The 17,929-nt window shown below is 49.1% G+C and overlaps 1 long non-coding RNA gene across 1 annotated transcript; it reads right to left on the reverse strand.

The window, feature by feature from the left end:
• Window positions 1-10,658: 10,658 nt before the first annotated feature.
• Window positions 10,659-15,528, reverse strand: LOC311609003. The gene is made up of 3 exons (XR_014783224.1): window positions 15,421-15,528; window positions 13,367-13,842; window positions 10,659-11,275 (listed from the first exon to the last, which is right to left on the reverse strand). It is a non-coding gene; the product is annotated as an uncharacterized lncRNA (long non-coding RNA).
• Between the last annotated feature and the right edge of the window lie 2,401 nt (window positions 15,529-17,929).

Here is a 17,929-nt window from a genome sequence, read left to right on the forward strand (position 1 = left end):
AAGTTGGAGCCAGTGGCCGCCATTAACAGGTACACAGGTGAAGGGAACCTCAACCCGACTCAGACTTGACATCTTCCTGCCTGAGGTCCCAGACATTGTGGAGCTGAGAGGAGCCATCTGTGTCTTGCCCTATCTAAATTTCTGGTCCACGGAAACCCTGAGCGAGACTCCAATGGTTGTTGGTCTTTGTAAGCTCCAGGGTGTTGGGGACGGTTTGTGATGGGTTTCTCGCTGTTCTTCACGGAAATTGCTCTCTACGTGTGGTTATCTCACTTCTCTGCCATTTGAGACTCAATCGCTTGACCTCTATCTCCTTCATCCCCGAGCAGTCAGAGCCACTTCACTGCAATCCAATAGAACCTTAGGATAAAACAAGCCTGGCTGTTATTAAATTATTGCTTAAAAAAAAAAAAAAAAAAAAAAAAAACTTAATAAACTGTAGATGGCAGAAACAATACGTCCAAATGCTTCAAGGCACCTATTAACACAATTTACTCTAGTAATTCCAGGCCTGCTTACACTCAGTACAGATGCCCACAAAAACTAGCATCATATTTTTCACTTAACTCCCCTGACTAGGTCCTCCAAAGAGGGCGCCCCCCCCTTTAGCCTGCTGCCCTATTTTGAGTTTTAGCACATCGCTCACCATCCTGGTTAGAGCTTCTTTTCTAGTTTCTGGTTTTGAGCTAGGGTCTCCTGCCACTTAGGTTGGCCTCCGACTCACTAAGTCCCTGAGGGTGATTTTTGAACGCCTCATCTTCCTGGCTCTAACCCCTAGAGTGCTGGGATCAGGGGCATGCATCACCACGTCCAGCCTTATGCTGTGCTAGGCACAGACCCCAGGGCTTCATGCGTGCGCAGCAAGCATGCTCCCATCTCAACTACTACAGAGATCTGTGTAGCTCTTGTCTACTGTTTTTCCTTCTGTTACAGTCTCTCTGCAGAATACAGGAAATGGCCCTTTCTAGCTCTCTCTTTTACATCTGTGGTCTCAAGATCTAGAACAAAAATCTTGCATGTAGTGAGCACTCCATAAGTTAATGGATATTCAGGTGCCTGGGTCTCGGTCTCCCGAACAGCTCCTAACAAGTGTGCGTCTGCTTCCCTGAGCCCTCGTTAATGTGTGTGACCCTGCCACTCTCCTGAGCATGTACCTTGCACTGATACAGGTAGGGAACAGCTGTGGCTGCTAATGAGATTACCTGGCTGATCCATTTGCTGGGAAATGGGAGGCATCCTCCCAGAACTGTCCCAGAGGATAATTTCACTTTCCAAAACCATCTCCCAGTTGTCCTGGCTAGTTTTTTTGGGGGGGGAGGTGGGGGGGGCGGGAAGGGGAATTCTTTGTTTTGTTTTGTTCAACCTGACACAAGCTCAAGTCCTTTGGGAGGGGGGAACTTCAATTGAAAAAAAAGCCCAATGCCTCTATCAGGCTGGCCTTTAGACTGGAGTCTGTGGTGCAGTTTCTTGATTAATGTCCGATATGGCAGGGACCAGCCCTTTGTGGGTGTTGCCACCCCCTGGACTGTACATAAAAGCAGGCTGAGCAAACTGTGAGGAGAAGCCGGTAACGCAGCAGCATTTCTCCACGGTTCACCTTCAGTTCCTGATGAGGAAGTGTGAGCCAAGTAAACTTTTTCCTTCCCAAGTTGCTTTTCATCATGGTGTTTGTGACCAAATAGAAAGCAAACTAGGGCACCAATTTGAGCGAACCACATAAAAGTCCAGTTTTGCTACCGGGGCTCGAAGCAGAAAGATGGGTTGTAAACCAACAAAGCAGCTCAAAAAAACAAACCAAACTACCACCACCACCAACAACAACAACAAAACAGCAAAGACCCAGAAGCCAGGCACGATGTGTGGTGAGCAGTTGAGCCACAAATTAGCAGCAGCCAATAGAAGCCCAATAGAAGCCCAGTAGAGTTTCTCCCAACCACCGTGTTTCAGACAGCCTGGCTTTGAACTGTGGACATGTTAGTGGTCTGTTACTTTCAGCTCTCCCTACTTGCATCCCATCTGAAGTAGCACACATCCCCTACAACCTCTTTCCCTTGCCTTCTAATACGTCACTCTACCTCACAGGCATTTATAGGCCCCGGCTAAGTCTATCATCACTCCTAGAATATTCATTCTTGGGGCCAGAGACCGTGTCTCTCTTTCTTTTTTTCTTTTTGTTGGTTTTTTCAAGACAGGGTTTCTCTGTGTAGCCTTGGCTGTCCTGGACTCACTTTGTAGACCAAGCTGGCATTGAACTCAGAGATCCCGCCTGCCTATGCCTCCCAAGTGCTGGGGTTAAAGGTGTGCGCCACCATGCCCAGGCCGTGTCTCTCTCCCTCCCTCCCTCCCTCTCTCTCTCTCTCTCTCTCTCTCTCTCTCTCCTCCCTTCACCCAAAATAGTGACTTCTCTGTGTAATTGAATTGAAACATATATGTCTGACCTTTATGTCTTCCTACGCAACTGAGCTCATCTAGAGAAAGACTGTCAGCTGTCACTCATAACCACTGAATGTGGTGGAGGTACTTGGGGGGGTGATGGTGGTGGTGGTAGTAAGCAGTGCTTTTGGGGGTCCTTATTCTGGGATGGTTCAGTAGCTCTCCTATCAAAAGCCAAGCCTGGGGACCCATCATTTCTCCCATAGAGAAGACAACTGATTTGCTCTTGGCGCTCAGGTCACGGAAGTCACTAGCTCAAACAAGATGATGAAGAAATGAGGAACTCTCCCTCTTGCCCCATGACACCTAGAAAGGAGATGTAAAATAGGAAAGAAATCATCAGATCCGATGTTCACGGTCCCACTCCTCTGGTGCAAAATCATGGTAGGTGGAGGAGGCTAAGTGGGCATCAGAGAAAGCCGGAAGCAAGAATTTTATACATAGCTTCCATCATTTGATGGCTCTCGGGTTGGGGATTTGTCAGCTTGCAGGCTCTATCGCTAACAGGAGGTAGCCGCACCGCACTGTAAGCTAAACGGTCACCTAAAGCAGAGAGGCGGAGGAGGCCCCTTTGATACCTCAGGCATCCCGTAGCCCTCAGGGGCTGTGTAGGGGGCTCGGGCTCTAGTACGTCCCTTAGGAAACACAGATGATAGTAAAGGTGTAAACTCGTAAACCTGGCACTGGGATTCCACAGTGGGCAGAGCGGTCCTACCCGGAAGAGAACTGTAGTTGAGACTGGGATGTTGGAAGCCAGCCAGGAGGAGGTCCTTGGGCCCTGCCTGAATTTAAAGTAGGCTATGGAAAACAGAAAATAGAGCTGCAGGCATGGGCAGGACAAGGGTTCTCCTAGCCCTAGCCCCCTAAAGCAGGTTAAGAGGCTGGGGTCTGAGTGCTGACTCCTGTGAGCGCCTCCAAACCAGAACCAGCTGAGCTCTGGATAGGTAGGTACCATTGTGATCTGAGCATGGCCGCCTACAGTTCCTCCTGTTTGGAGTCTCAGGAGCCAAGCCTGTGGTACTGTTTTGAAGGTTGTGGAGCCTTTAGGAGGCAGAGCCTGGCTGGCACGGGTAAAGTCAGGAGTATGGGCACTGCAGGTAAAGCTTGCCCCTGGCCCTCTCCTGATCGTGATCTTTTCTTCTAGTCTGCATCTTTGAGAAGAGTCTCTGTTACATGCCTGATGCCCCAATTTTTACTATAACTTCTGCTCAAGATGTACAAAACTCCCATGAGTCCTGAGCCAACTGAGCTAAATGACCCATTCTTCCTTCACATTGTTTCTGTCAGATGTTGGGTCACAATGAGGTAAACACAGCTAACACAATCATGAAAGCATGGTCACCTTTCTTCTGTTACACAAGACAATGGGACTTACAAGGAAGTCTGTCTCAATTACAAAGCCGCCCCTCCCCCACACCAATGCCTCCCAGTACCTGTATATAAATTTGCAACTGAATTATGCATATTTTCAAGGTGCGCAGATTTATTTGCCTTCTTGCCTAGAGTTTCCTTAAAATATGTTACCTACCAATGACAAAGCTTTGGAATATCTTTAGAGTGCCTTGTAATTTTTAAATTGTTATCTCTGGTGTTGGGGAGACGGCTCCGGGCTTCAAGCTCTTACACACAAGCCTGGTTTCAGATGTTAGAGCCCACATAGAGTTAGGTGGGTCCAGCACCTGCTTGTCACTCCAGCCTTGGGAGGGAGAGATAGGAGAAGCCCAGAGAAAAATGGCTGGTGATACTAGCCCTATCCATGAGTTCTGCATTTGATTAACAGACCCTGACTCAAGGAAATGGTAAAGAGTGATGGTGGACAATTCCTGATACTAAGCTTGACCCTCCACAAGTGCCCATGTGCATAACACACACACACACATATACACACACACATACACACACACAGATACCACACATACACTTACACAGACACACATATACACGCAGGTAACACACACACAAACATACACACGTACTACACAGACAAACATACACACACACACCACACCACACTACACATGCACACAAACACACAGGTAACACACACACACACACACACACACACACACACACACACACAGAGTCACATATGAATATTGGGGGGGAGTGTTATCTAGCAAATGAGTATTGTTCCGAGACAGCCCCCCATCTGAGAGAATGCCTCAGCGTATACTGTTATACCAGGAAAGCCATGCGTCTGCCTACCTGGTTTGCGCGGTGCCCTCACGCGTACTGTGCCACAGCCCTTCAGGGGCTGTCTTCCAGCCTCCTGCCATTCCCCGTGAACCACAGCAAGGTGAGAGAACAAAAGGAAGACCAAAGGGCATGGGAGCGGAGACTGCTCAGGGAGAAGGGCAGCTTGATAAATATGTCTATTCATCGCTTTCAGTCCCCTGCCTCCACCCTATTGATTTTCCTTTTCTGCTGCATGTGCCCCGGTGTCTAACGCAGCGAGTGTGCTTGTGAATAGTTTTCAGAGAGTAACTTTCAGTCAAACCTCCTGTACCTCATCTTGCCCTCTGCCCCCCATTTTTCTAGCACTGTGTATATTGAAGTGGGTGGCCTTGTCTGTAGTTCTATAGCCATTACTATCTGTAACCCCCAAGACCATCCTTAGTCATCAGAGAAACGCAAATCAAAACGACTCTGAGATTCCATCTTACACCCATCAGAATAGCTAAGATCAAAAACTCAAGTGACAGCACATGCTGGCGAGGATGTGGAGAAAGGGGAACGCTCCTCCGTTGCTGGTGTGAGTGCAAACTGGTACAACCACTTTGGAAATCAATCTGGCGCTTTCTCAGAAAACTAGGAATAGGGCTACTTGGTCTTGACAGGACCGTCTCGGCATCTTTGAGCTATTTCCTTCATGAAGAATGAGGCAGGAACATATGGATGAGGCCAGACGTGGTACCTGTGGCTGTTACAGCATTGTAAATGGGATCGTGGAAGGGTTAAAAGGCTTAGCGGTCTGCTATTGAAGAGACTCACTGGTCTCTGCTAGTCTAAGAAACAGGTCTAGAGCAACCTAGAGGGCTGAGATAGCCCACCTAGAGGATGCTGAGATAGCCTATCTAGAGGGTACTGATATAGCCTGGGACCTTGCATAACTGAGGGCTCCAGGGCAGCCCAGAATTACTCCTGATCATGAGGAGCCCCAAGAATCTAGGGCAAGGCAAGAGACATCGAAGCGAGCACAGCTTCCATTTAACTGATAAAAGTCCTCCAGAGGACGGTGGGGCCTGGAAGGGGGATTGGGAGGAGGCAGAGACTCTGCAAGATTAGGTCTAGAGCAATTAAGTCCAAGAGGGAGGCTTGGCACGGATGGGAACGCCTTGAGGGAAACATGTCTGAGACCAGATTTCAGGAAATGCTAGGCAGGATGAAGGGCCTTAGACCCTAGGCTGGGATGGTGGAAGGCTGGATCACCAATCAAAGCTGAGGTTGGAAGGGAGAAGGCTGATGGTGCCACTTCGCGGGCTTATCAGTGAGTGTTGAAACCTTTGTGAAAATGTGACATTCCATACTGGAAGAACTCAAAATCTCAGCAGCCCTCCACCACCCTTTAATCAGGAAGCGGAAACCTGAAATAACCAAGAGGAGACCATGTGACAGGAAGCTGAGGAAGACACCAAGTGACGGAGCAGAACATCAGGAAAACCGTAACTCTTTGCCTAGTGAGATGGCGTCCTCTGCGAACAGTGCTCCCTCCCCTGGAGATTTCTGTGGGGTGGAGCTAGCTTAGGCCAGCTCCTCTAGTGACAGGGGAATTACTGAGGGAAAAATTGACGTGAAGTCTTCCCTCCAGGGTCTTGGAAAGCCTTGATCATAGGATGCAGTTCTGACAAGCCAACCGTGGTCTCCACCCCACCCATACACCCACACACAACTCCCAAGAAACACCAGAACTCACAGGATGCCAAGGACAGGCCAAGTGTGTTGCTGACAGGAGATATTCAGTAGAGGGGTCCATTGCACAGCCTCTAAAAGGGAAAAATGCATTGTCCTTTGGGAGATGTGCTTATTTTAATCAATCAACTTATTCACTTTCAGGCATTCCTAGGACCCTATCTGCAGCAGGGCGTGGCTGGCAGGCCCCGCCCTCTGCCCTGAATTCCCTAACCTAGGGGCGGGGCTTCCTTTCTCCCAGAAGCCCTTGCTATATAATCCAGACATTTTGGTTCCTCCCTCCCCACCCTTTCCTCTGCTCTCCTCTCTCTTTCTGCATCTCTCCCCCTCTTTCTCACTCTCCTCTCTCTACACAGCATGATTTCCCTTCTCTCCCCCCCACCCCACCCCCACGTGCATGGCAGTTGAGAATGGCTTCCAATGAACCTGCTTTTATATAATATAACTTCATCTCGCCATTAGCTCATTCCATTTATTTCAATCACAGCCAGTGGAAGAAAGTACCAGTCCTGATGTGAAAACTTAAGAGGCTTCTTGTTGTCTGGGACCCAACAGTCTACAGGTGGAGGTGGGGATGTTTGTGCCACCCTGTCTAAACGACAACAGTGTATACTTTTCTGCCACCTGGGTGTCACCATGGTCCTCTAAAGAATGGCCCGGAGGAGAACTCTTTGTGAGTTTTGGCCACCATCTTTAGAGACGGCACTGAGTACAGATTAGGCCTGCAGGAGCAAACCAGAACAAGCAAGATAGGGTGGGGAGAGGGTGCAAGTGCTGGCAAAGGAGCCAAAGGAACGCACCAGAGTGCAGCTGCCTGGCCAGGGGAGGTGCAGGTCACCCAGAGTGTGTCGCAGTTAGGTGTGGGCTGGGAAGGAAGCAGCCTGGGCGTGGCACAGTAGCACGAGTGCCTTAGGAAAGCCATGTTGCTGGGAGGACAGGGAGAAGCGGAGTGCACTAGCGGCCACGCTGTTACTTACAGAGAAACAAAAACACACTGCAGGAAAATATCACTATATGGTTCGCAGGAAATATAGGGAAAAAAAAAGAAAAAAGATAGCCATTTGCGGAGCCGGGCGTGGTGGCGCACGCCTTTAATCCCAGCACTTGGGAGGCAGAGGTAGGTGGATCACTGTGAGTTCGAGGCCAGCCTGGTCTACAAAGTGAGTCCAGGATGGCCAAGGCTACACAGAGAGACCCTGTCTCGAAAAACCAAAAAAAAAAAAAAAGAAAAAAGAAAAAAGATAGCCATTTGCTGTGTGGTTGCCCCGGATAGTGGGGAAGGAGAGTGGGAGGGAAGTGGGGAAGGAAAAAGCAAATGGACGAAGACTACAATTTTTCTGAGGCCAAAGGGGTCCAAAAGCATAGGTGTGGGTGTGGTGCCCTGAGCTCCCGCCCCCCAGATTCAAGAAAAATCCCAATGAGACTGACTAGTGCTCCAGGGTCTGCTTTCCTCTCTTGAATCCCCTGATCCTCCAGGAAAGAATGTGCCTGGTGAACGAACACAGTGGGTGAAGGGCCAGTGGGCTAGTGTGCCTCTGGGAGCCATGCTTTTCCAGGGAGTTTAGTTCAGAATTCCAGGGATTTGGGGGGCAGGGGGGCGGGGGATGTAGTTTAGGAGTGTGGTACACAATGAAATAAGAGCAATCAAGAAGAGGAGAGGAGAGGAGGGGAGAGAAGGCTCCTATCCATAGAGAGGACACCCGGCAAGGCAGCTGGCACTGCTGCAGGGTTCCTGGGGGTAAAACCAAGTATTGAACCAAGTATTGAGATGGGAGAGGTGTCGCGTGGTGGAGCGAATGGGAGTGTTTTTCAGTGTGTAAAATGTGGCTTCGGAAAGAGCAGCTGAAGACAGGCGTGGGGAAGCGCTCTGTGGTAGACGTGGCCTTGAGATGAAGGGAGACAACATGTCAGCTGTTCTGACATGCTAACTGTACTCAGTGCATCTCCACCGCAGTAGCGGAGCCAACAGCATCTCCAGGGCCAGAGGGCACCTAAGGGTCATATTGACTGACTCCTCCAAGTCCCCACAAAGGCCACCAGGCTGCACAGGCTCATCTCCACTGACTCCAAGGCTAGCGAGGGGCCCCGTGCCATACCAATGCTTAAATGCACGCTGTCTGGTCGTCCCACCAGACCTGGCTCCTTCCTGTTTCTCCTCTGGCCACATTTTTATTCTTTCTGGGCAATAATTGATTCTCAGAAGAAGACGAGGGGCAGGAAGGCCAAGAGATGCCTCCTGGAGCTGAAAGGTAAGTGTGTTCCGCATCCCTCACCCTCCCACACTTCACAATTTTGGTCAGTTTATTCTTCTGAGGGAGATCCCCGCCCTGATGCAAGCACCGCAGGGTGTCTGTCCCTCAGCAGGAGGACCAGGCTCATTTTCCCGCTATGGCAAAGACAGTGCAAGAACACAAAAGATGATGCAAATCCTGTCTCTTTGGGGGATTTAATCACAGACATTAAGAAGAGTTGTTCCCTTTGTAATGTGTCTTTGCTTCTCTCTGCTTCTGCTGCTTCTGGGAGAAGAGGGGCAGAGAATTAATCCTCATGCAAACAGGGTAAAAGTCCTCCCCGCTGGCACACCATGGGGGTGAGATAAGTGGTTGCCCACACCTTTTACACACGCACCATTCACTGACCCCTGAAGGCTGTCGGCAGAGTTGGAGCTTATGGGAAAGCTAGATCCAAATATTCCTGGGAGGGATGATTAGATATTGAAACATTATAATTATTTTCTAGCTCACTTTCCTCTTCAAAAGTAGAGGGGGAAAAAAAAAACAAACCAGATGACTAAGGCAGGGAAGAAAGTAAAGAAGAGTCCCCAGGTTAAAGGGGAGGGAGGAGTCTAGGGAGAGAGAGGGCTGGGAATGTGGAAGGCAGACCCAGCCTGCCTCAGCCTTGACCTGGAGCAGCAATAGGGCCCAGTGTGAAACCCCACAATGTCCTGGGATCCAGTTAGACGTGTACGAGCTAGAACTCCATCCTAGATGCTCCATCCATCAGAAGCTCCAGGGGTGTGGGTCTCCTCTTCCCCGGGGCGCAGAGCTCAGAAGGCTATGAGCACGGTGACGGAATAGCTTCCGGGACCAGCTGCAGTGAGGAACATCAACTTGATTCCAGGGGTGAGGGGACTGAATAGGAAACCGGAAGCAGCCGGGAGGTACTCTGATAGGTCTTTACACTGTACTTCATTTGCATTAAACACCGTGGTCCTATCACCTGTGCAGGACACAGAACCTCATCATCCTGTAGGTGCAGGGAGGGGCGAGCTAGCAGGGAACTGTGTCAAAGGCCATATACCAGATATGGTTAGAGGCATCCGTGCCCAAAGACTCTCCAGATGAGGCCAGGCAGAGGATAGGAGGCCCAACTAGGGAGGGAAAGTCCTCCATCTAGTGCTGAGCTCAGAAAGGCTATCTGGACCGGAAGGACTACAGCCCCAAACAACGGGGTCCTCCAACACAGGGACGGGCCCTGTAGGTGGCTGAACCACGGCCAAGTTGGAGACTGCCGCCTTACAGTCTGTCAGCTGTTGGCCATCCCCTAATTAGGTTCTCTTCCCTGATTGACCCCACAGTTTTTGGTTCTTTAAGAAGGAGCCATGATGTGGCTAAGAGAGTATCCGGCAAACTCTGGTGCCAGTGAGATGGTGGCACAGAACAGGGCTGCCCTCGGCCAGATGGGCAAAAAAAAACTTGGGAGTGGAGTTGGGTGGACGCTGATGAAGTTTGGCAAGTGAGAGGAACTCCCCAGGGAAGCCATGCGGACATCTGAGATGCTTATGCAAGCCTGAGGTGAACGGGAAGACAGATAAACTAAGGCAGAAGCCTGCTATAAAGAGGGTTAGGGGTCCCCGAGGCTTCAAAGCCGGGTTGGGAGGTACACAGGGAGAAAAAGTGAACAGCTGGTTCCCCTCCCTCGGCATTTCCTCTCTTTGGGTCAACCTGCTCAAGATGTATCTCATAGGCCAGGCCCTTTCCTGGTTGACACCCCGCATCTCCGAGGGCCCACGCTTGCTCTGCTAACCCTGGAGGCGGAGGCAAGGAGGAGGAGGCTGTGCCTCTGAGAGTGAAGTCTGAAGGGGCCTTTTCTCTGCAGCCCCCTTCCCTGGAATGCCGCATTTTTTTTTTTGAATGCCGCATTTTTTGTTTGTTTATGTGTTTCCTTCCTCTAGAATGTTAGTAGGGCAGCACTTTCACAGCATTCTTGGCCACTGGATCCCTAAGATTCCAGAACAATGCGCGCTCTAGTGAATTAGTTACTTTTCTCATCGCTGTGATAAAATGCCTGACAAAAAGTGACTGAAAGAACGGAGAATTTATTTTGACTCATGGTTCAGAGAGGGCATCAAATTCACCATGGTGGGAAAGGCCTGGCACCAAGGGTGACAACATCCGTAGTGGTGAACACCGTACAGTGTGGCTTGTCACATCTCGGTGGGCCGGGAAGCACTGACGCATCGCACCTGAGACAGGAACAGGAACAGGCTGTGACCTTCAAAGTCATCTCTTCAAATTCCACAGCTGATCAAAACAGCATCACTAGCTGGGACCAAATGTCCAAATGCATGGCCTGAGGGGAGCATCTTACCTTCCAATCATATTATCTAGTAAGCAATCAGTACATTCTTCAAAGGAAATGAGTCTTAAATTCATTCCAATCTTTTTCGTTGCTCTGTCCTCTATCAACGTGGATATTAACATAAAATTATTTTCCTCGAATGAATGAATAAAATAAAAAACAGTCTTCAGGTCTACCGCAAAGTGGGGTCTGCAGATCCTTGTACAGATCACAGCTCAGGGCTCTCCCACAAGCTTCAATTAGGATCAGACAGCCAGGAGGAGAGAGGAAGCGCCCGAGAGCCAGAGCCTCTGTGATGGAGCAGTGCATGGACCAGCTCATGTCTCTCTGTGCCTTGGTCACACAGGTGCTTCTGCAAGACAAAAGTACAGCAAAGTCACAGCCAAGTATCAAACCGACGTCAAAGAACTTGTCTGCCTAGAGGCGTGGTGTATGGTGTGAGCCCACTAGGGACTGCGTGGTTCCTGTCAGAACCAAACTCAAGTATGAGCACACTGAGCGAGGTATTCTGGGGACAACCCTTGCCAGGAACTGTCCTTGGCCTCAGAAGCTGGCCTTGGATGCTGGGTCATTACTGCTCATCACAGCGCACATCTACCAGTCCCTAGATGAGTGTCTGGTGCATAAACAATACAGAATTGGCTTCCATTGATTTTTTTTTTTCAGGCCTTATGGCTGAAAGTCATCCTAAAATGTATTTAGCATCACTTTTATACTAGTAAATTGAATATTGAACTTTTTTGTGTATCTTTCTATGGATGCACAGGATGTCAGGCTCAGTCACTGCAAGCATCCTGACTTATCTCTGACACCATGGGAGGCTGCAGACAGGCGGCAGAAGGGCGAGAACCCTGGATCGATTTTAATCACAGATGACAGTGGTCATTGAAATATTCCTTGGGGCTGGAGAGACAGCTCAGCAGTTAAGAACACAGGCTGCTGTTCCAGAGGACCCAGGTTTGATTCCTAGCATTCATGTGCTCGTGGCTCACAACTGTGTAACTCCAGTCCCAGGGGACCCAACACTCTCTTCTGGCCTCTGTGGGCACTGCACATACCTGGTGTGCAGATATGCATGCAGGCAAAACATCCACATACATGATTTTTTTTTTAATTCTAATAGTTTAAAAAGATATATTTTTAAAAATCCCTGTCCAGTCATGGTGGCACATACCATTAATCCCAGCATTTGGAAGTGGAAGGCAGATTAATCTGTGTGAGTTCAAGGCCAGCCTGGTCTATGTAGGGAGTTCCAGGCCAGATAAGGCTACATAGTGAGATCCTGTCTTTAAAAAAAGTTCCTTAACATCTTTTTTCATTGCAGTAGAATGATGGAAGGATGGTTCAGATTCAAATCATGTTTCAATTGTGTACATTCATCTCTATTTCCTGTGAATAGAAAAATGGTCATTGATTCGTGTTTAAAGTAGTGTGTGTGTGTGTGTGTGTGTGTGTATGTGTGTGTGTGTGTGTAAGTGCACATATTGGGGGATACATGAGTGTGCACATCTGTGCACACATGGAGGCCACAGTGGGTGTTCTGCTCTCTTACTGTGACCTTGTTTCCCTGAGAAAGGGTCTGTCAGCGGGGTTGGCTGGAGCCAGCAAGCCCCAGGGATCATGCCTCTGCCTCCTAAAGTACTGGGGTTACAAGTATATGAGAGATCACACAGAACTTTTTGTAGCTGACATTTGCTTCTTTGTGCGTTCCTTTTTGTCTGCCCTTCTCCTTTTTCTTTTAAGATTTCAGCCTCCTAAAACTAGATAGGAGAGAAAAAGGGATAGTGGGGAAAGGGAGTGAGCTTATAATTAGACTACTTCCTGCTGATTAGGGGCAAGTTTGATCTTTGTCATCAGTATTTTTAATTATTTCGTCCTTCTCCTCCTCTTTTCCTCCTCCTCCTCTTCCTCCTCTTCTTCTTCCTTCTTCTTTGTACATGGCTACTTAATAAACTGCAACCAACAACAACATCCAAACGCCAGCCAGCCAACCACCTTTGGGGGCGCTAGCATTTACACACCCTTTGACAAGTCCCCAGAATGCCAAACATTACACACTCACTGAAACTGTCTGCAGCTGGCAAACTCACGCCCCTGCTAGAGCACGAGGCAAATCACAGTCAGCTGCTGTGAAGCAGCTCATAGCCCCACACCTGGAATCAAAGTGAAAATATATTCTTACAATATTTCTGTGGGTTTTTTTTTTCAAAGAACCCAAACCGCCAAAAATTCTCACTACAACTTTTTATGTGGGATTTGAACCCAGGTCCCCATTCCTGTACAGCAAGCACACACAACTTCCCCACTTTTGCTTATACTCTATACCAAGGGGTGGGGGGGTGGGGGTGCAGTGTCTCTAAAGAATGTTCACTGAGCACCTACTTTATACTTAGTACTATGTTTGCTACTGTAAGGAAGGAATATAAAGCAAACACAAAATTACCTTTTGCATTGCATGATGCTATTGGCAATAGCAATGTTCCCATTTTTGAGTACCTGCCAATATATAAACACAGCGCACTACAAATATTACTATCTATAATTCTCATAGCAGCCTTATAAAAGGAACAAATGAACAAAGAAACGAAAGTGGCTCCCATAGGTCCACAGGGAGTGGCACTATTAGGAGGTATGAGTTGTTGGGGGAAGTGCATCACTAGGCGGTGGGCTTTGAGGTCTCAGAAGCTCCAATCGGGCCTTGTGGCTCCTGGGTCCCTTCCTGCTGTCTTCCAATCAGGATGCAGACTCTCAGCTCCTTCTCCAGCACCATGCACACGGCCGTGCTTCCCACCGTGATGACAATGGACTAAGTCTCTGAACTGTAAACCAGTCTTGATTAAATGTTTCCCTTTATAAGAGCTTCCGTGGTCTTGAGGTCTCTTCACAGCAGTTGGAATCCTAACGGAGACATGGAATGTTCTATAGAAATGAGTAGAAATGACAAGTCAGTTTATCAATATCACAGGCCCTAAGACAAAAGTCAAAGAGAGCTTGTGCCTAAGGATGCAAGCACTGTGTATGTAATCTTGGAATTAACCTCAAAGGACATATAAAACCTAGTTAAAAAAAAAATATTAGGGCTGGGAATGTCACTCTGGGTTTAATTCTTGCCTAGCATGTGTCCTCTGAGTCTCTACCATTATGGGGGGGGGCACGGGGAGGGGGAAGGAGAGGCAGGAATGTAGAGAGCTTCCCTGGGCTCAATTCCTGCCACCTCAACTTGAGGAGGACAAATGTAAAAAGCCACACACTTCTAGGGGGGAAAAAAAGACCTTAAATTAATGGAGCCTTTGGCTAGGAAATCTTGGCATGATAAACACACACTTGATTTGATACACAGGCAGGACACTCATGCCCACTTCGGCCCAAATCAGGAGGGAGGTGGTGGCTCTGCTCCTGCCAGTAGGGAAAACCTGGGCGGACTAGTTAGCAATTGGTCTGGAAACTACCTCACATACTAGCAGGTTGGATATCTACGCCAGAGCAGGACCATTCTCAGACCCACTGAGCTCATGGGTAAAGTTATGGGCTGCAGTGTTAGTCTTCCTGTGTGGGGCAGCACAAGGAACAGTTACAGGAAAACAGCACTTTTCTGGAAGGCAGTTGTGCCACCCAGTGCCAAGGACCCGACACATCTGAAATCATGGAGGTGGACCACTGGATTGTGATGTTGCAAACAGGATGCTCTGACCACTGCCCCAGGCTCCATCTGGACCTAGCCCTTCGGCTTCCGGATAAAAAGCAAAACAGGTGCAAACAGGCAGCAGCTGCTCAGCCTCTCCCAGTGAGAGAGTCACCGGAAAGCTGCTGATCCTATGGGAAGATAATGACTTCTGACAGGAAACAGGGCTCTCTGACAGGCTCTTGACATTAAAGGGATTTCTGATTATATATATATATATATATATATATATATATATATATATATATATATATATATATATATATGCAGAGACTTCAAAGAGAGTAGGGTCTTCTGACAAAATATTGCATACTTATTTCTAACAATATTTTGGTGGAAATGGGGCACACACGAAGAACACACCCCCACTGGGCCGTAGGTTCCCCGGTACTAAGAGGGAGGTTCCTCAGTTGGTGCCCCATCTAGTATTTGTCGGAGGAGATCTGAATGGGCTGGGCCGTATATTTGCAATAGATATGAGCGGAAGAGACTGGGCAGCCATCCAGAGGCTTGGAGGAAGGGAAGAAGGAAGCCTGGTCCTTCCAAATTCTGTTGTTCGAATGGAAATTCTAATGGAAGTTTTGGCCCTCTCAATTCACAAAATGTTCCTAGAAGGGGGGCAGCAAGGAGTAAAGGGGTGCCTGTATCCCCGACACTATCTAGTAATCAGGCCCTAGCACGCTAGAGAGGTCAGCCCTCGGGAACAGAACCAAGGGGGAGGTATCGAAAACCCTCTGATAGAAACAGCAGGCCGGCCAAATCCCAATCTATGGGAGCAGTGGGTCCCTGGGCCCCAGATTCAGTCACCGACGCACCTGAGGGGGCTCAGCTCGCAGACCGCTTTTGTGGCAGGTTAAGGTTGACAGTGAGCACGAGCCCAGTAGTCAGCTACAGGGAAGAAAAAACGGTCTCTGACCGATGGAGGAGCTCTCACCCACCCTCCTCCCAGGCACCACCTCCACCACGTGACTGAATTCCTGCGGGCGCTGGGAGAATGTTAATTGTGCCGATCCCCAGAACAGCTGCAAGGTCTTCTTGAATCAGCCTGAGCCAGGAGCAGTGGTTTGTACTTTGAACCGGATGCGAGGCCCCTGCTGGCAGCTCTACGTGCTGGCCACTTTCACGTCTCGTTAGCAGTCTCCCCAGCCTGCTTTCTAGAGACCCGGGAATGTGATCTTTTTAGTTGCCATCACAGAGCGCTCTCTCTCTCTCTCTCTCCCTCTCCCTCTCCCTCTCCCTCTCCCTCTCCCTCTCCCTCTCCCTCTCCCTCTCCCCCTCTCCCCCTCTCCCTCTCCCCCTCTATTTTATTTGTAAGAGTGTTTCACCTGCTGGTATGTATGTGCAGTGCTCTCATCGGATCATAAGCCATTAGATCCCCTGGAATTGGAGTAACAGATGGCTGAGGGTGCTGAGAACTGAACCCAGGTTCAAAGCAAGAACAAGTGCTGTTAACCACTGGGCCATCTCTCCAGCCCCAGGAATCTCTCTTGTAAAGAACACCCCTAACTAAACCCCAAGCCATCTAATGGTTGCCAATAACAACTAGGAAGTCATCGCAATGATAATAAGCATCACAGATAAGCAGGTTTCAGAGATATAGATATATATACGATCTAATATATATATATATATATATATATATATATATATATATATATACTCAAAATGTGTGTTTCTTAAGAGACGTAGGGCTTTCCTCAGGACATGCTTACATGGCTAATCTGGTCTCTTCTTAAGAACCACTGTACCATGGCCAGGCATGGTGACGCACACCTTTAATCCAGCATTCAGGAGGCAGAGGCAGGAGGATCTCTGTGAGTTCGAGGCCAACTTGGTCTACAAAGCGAGTCCAGGACAGCCAAGGCTACACAGAGAGACCCTGTCTCAAAAACAAAAACAAACAAAATACAACACTGTTGCAGAGGCTGGGAAGATAGCTCAGTGGTTAGGAGCACTGGCTGCTCCCCCAGAGGACTTGGGTTCAATTCCCAGCACTCATATAGCAACTTACAACTGTCTGTAACTACAATTCCTGGGGCTCTGACACCCCCACATACGTGTAGCACAAATGCACATTAAACAACAACAACAACAACAAAACACTGAACCAGGCCCCTGGGGATGTCCATTTCCGCTGCCCTGAGAAAGTGAGTGAAGTTGGGTCCTCAGCAGTGACTCTTAATGTCTAGATGGTGGTTCCACTACAAGATCCAGGGAGAGTGTAGACATGAACTAGGAGGCTATGTAGACCTCAGGCTCCTCCCCTTGCTGTGGAGTCCCACAAGGTCCCAGCAGTTGCTGGACACCACTTAACCTTAATGACATTGTATGTAAAATGGAGGTGATGATGTCCTGCATGCCTGTTGAGGTGGTTAAAGTGAGATGTGTATAAAGTACAGTGGTCCCTTGACATCTATGGAGTTTGGCCCCGGGAGACCTGACAAGGGACGACACCCCTTCAGGAAGATGGAGTAGAGTTTGCACATATCTCTACGCATGCTCCCATGCATTATTTATTTTCCAATGCTGTGGGTATGGATGTTTTGCCTACATGTATGCCTTTGCCTGGTGCCCCTGAGGATTGTGGGCCACCATGTGGGTCCTGGGAAGAGAGTCCAGGTCCTCTGGAAGAGCAGTCACCTCTGCAACCCCCCCCCCCACTACCTCCCTGGTAAATCATCTCTAGGTCACACACACACACACACACACACACACACACACACACACACACACACATCAGCGTCCTTTATCTGGAGTTAGCTGAACACAAGGACTCAGAGCCCGTAGACACAGAGGGCTAATGTACATGGCAGGCAATAGGTCTATGAACTTGGGGGAGCGGAGCCCAAGGCAGAGGCCTGGCAGGCGAGGCAGTGCAGTCTGTGTCACCACACTTCCCCGCCCTGGCTAGCACCTGGGTGGGGCTTCTTTACACAGCAGCTTCTCTACACAAGGGCACCAGGAGGGCGAGCGGTGGCAGCTGCCAAGGGTCTGTGCCAGCGCCCAGCCTGCTCGGCCTGGGACAGAGAGACTGACACTTGGGATGAATGCATATTCGTCATATGCCCACAGCGAGACCAGGCTCCCCTCCTCTCCTACTTGTCATTAGATACCTTGGTGAGGTGGGACTCATCCTGAGTTCTTTCCCATGGGGCGGGGAATCCTTGCGGTGGGCTAGCCTGACTACTCTGGGACTCTCTCATCCAGTAGGCCTCACTGGGACATTCTGCAGAGTTTCACACTCAGGGTCTCTACCTTATGTCCCAGGACTCACCAAAGAGGCCCCTCTAATACTACAGAGTCAAGCAGGAAAAAAAAAAAAAA

Source organism: Acomys minous (genome assembly GCF_964271855.1).
Source record: "Acomys minous genome assembly, chromosome: 11".
Taxonomy (NCBI): Eukaryota; Metazoa; Chordata; class Mammalia; order Rodentia; family Muridae; genus Acomys; species Acomys minous.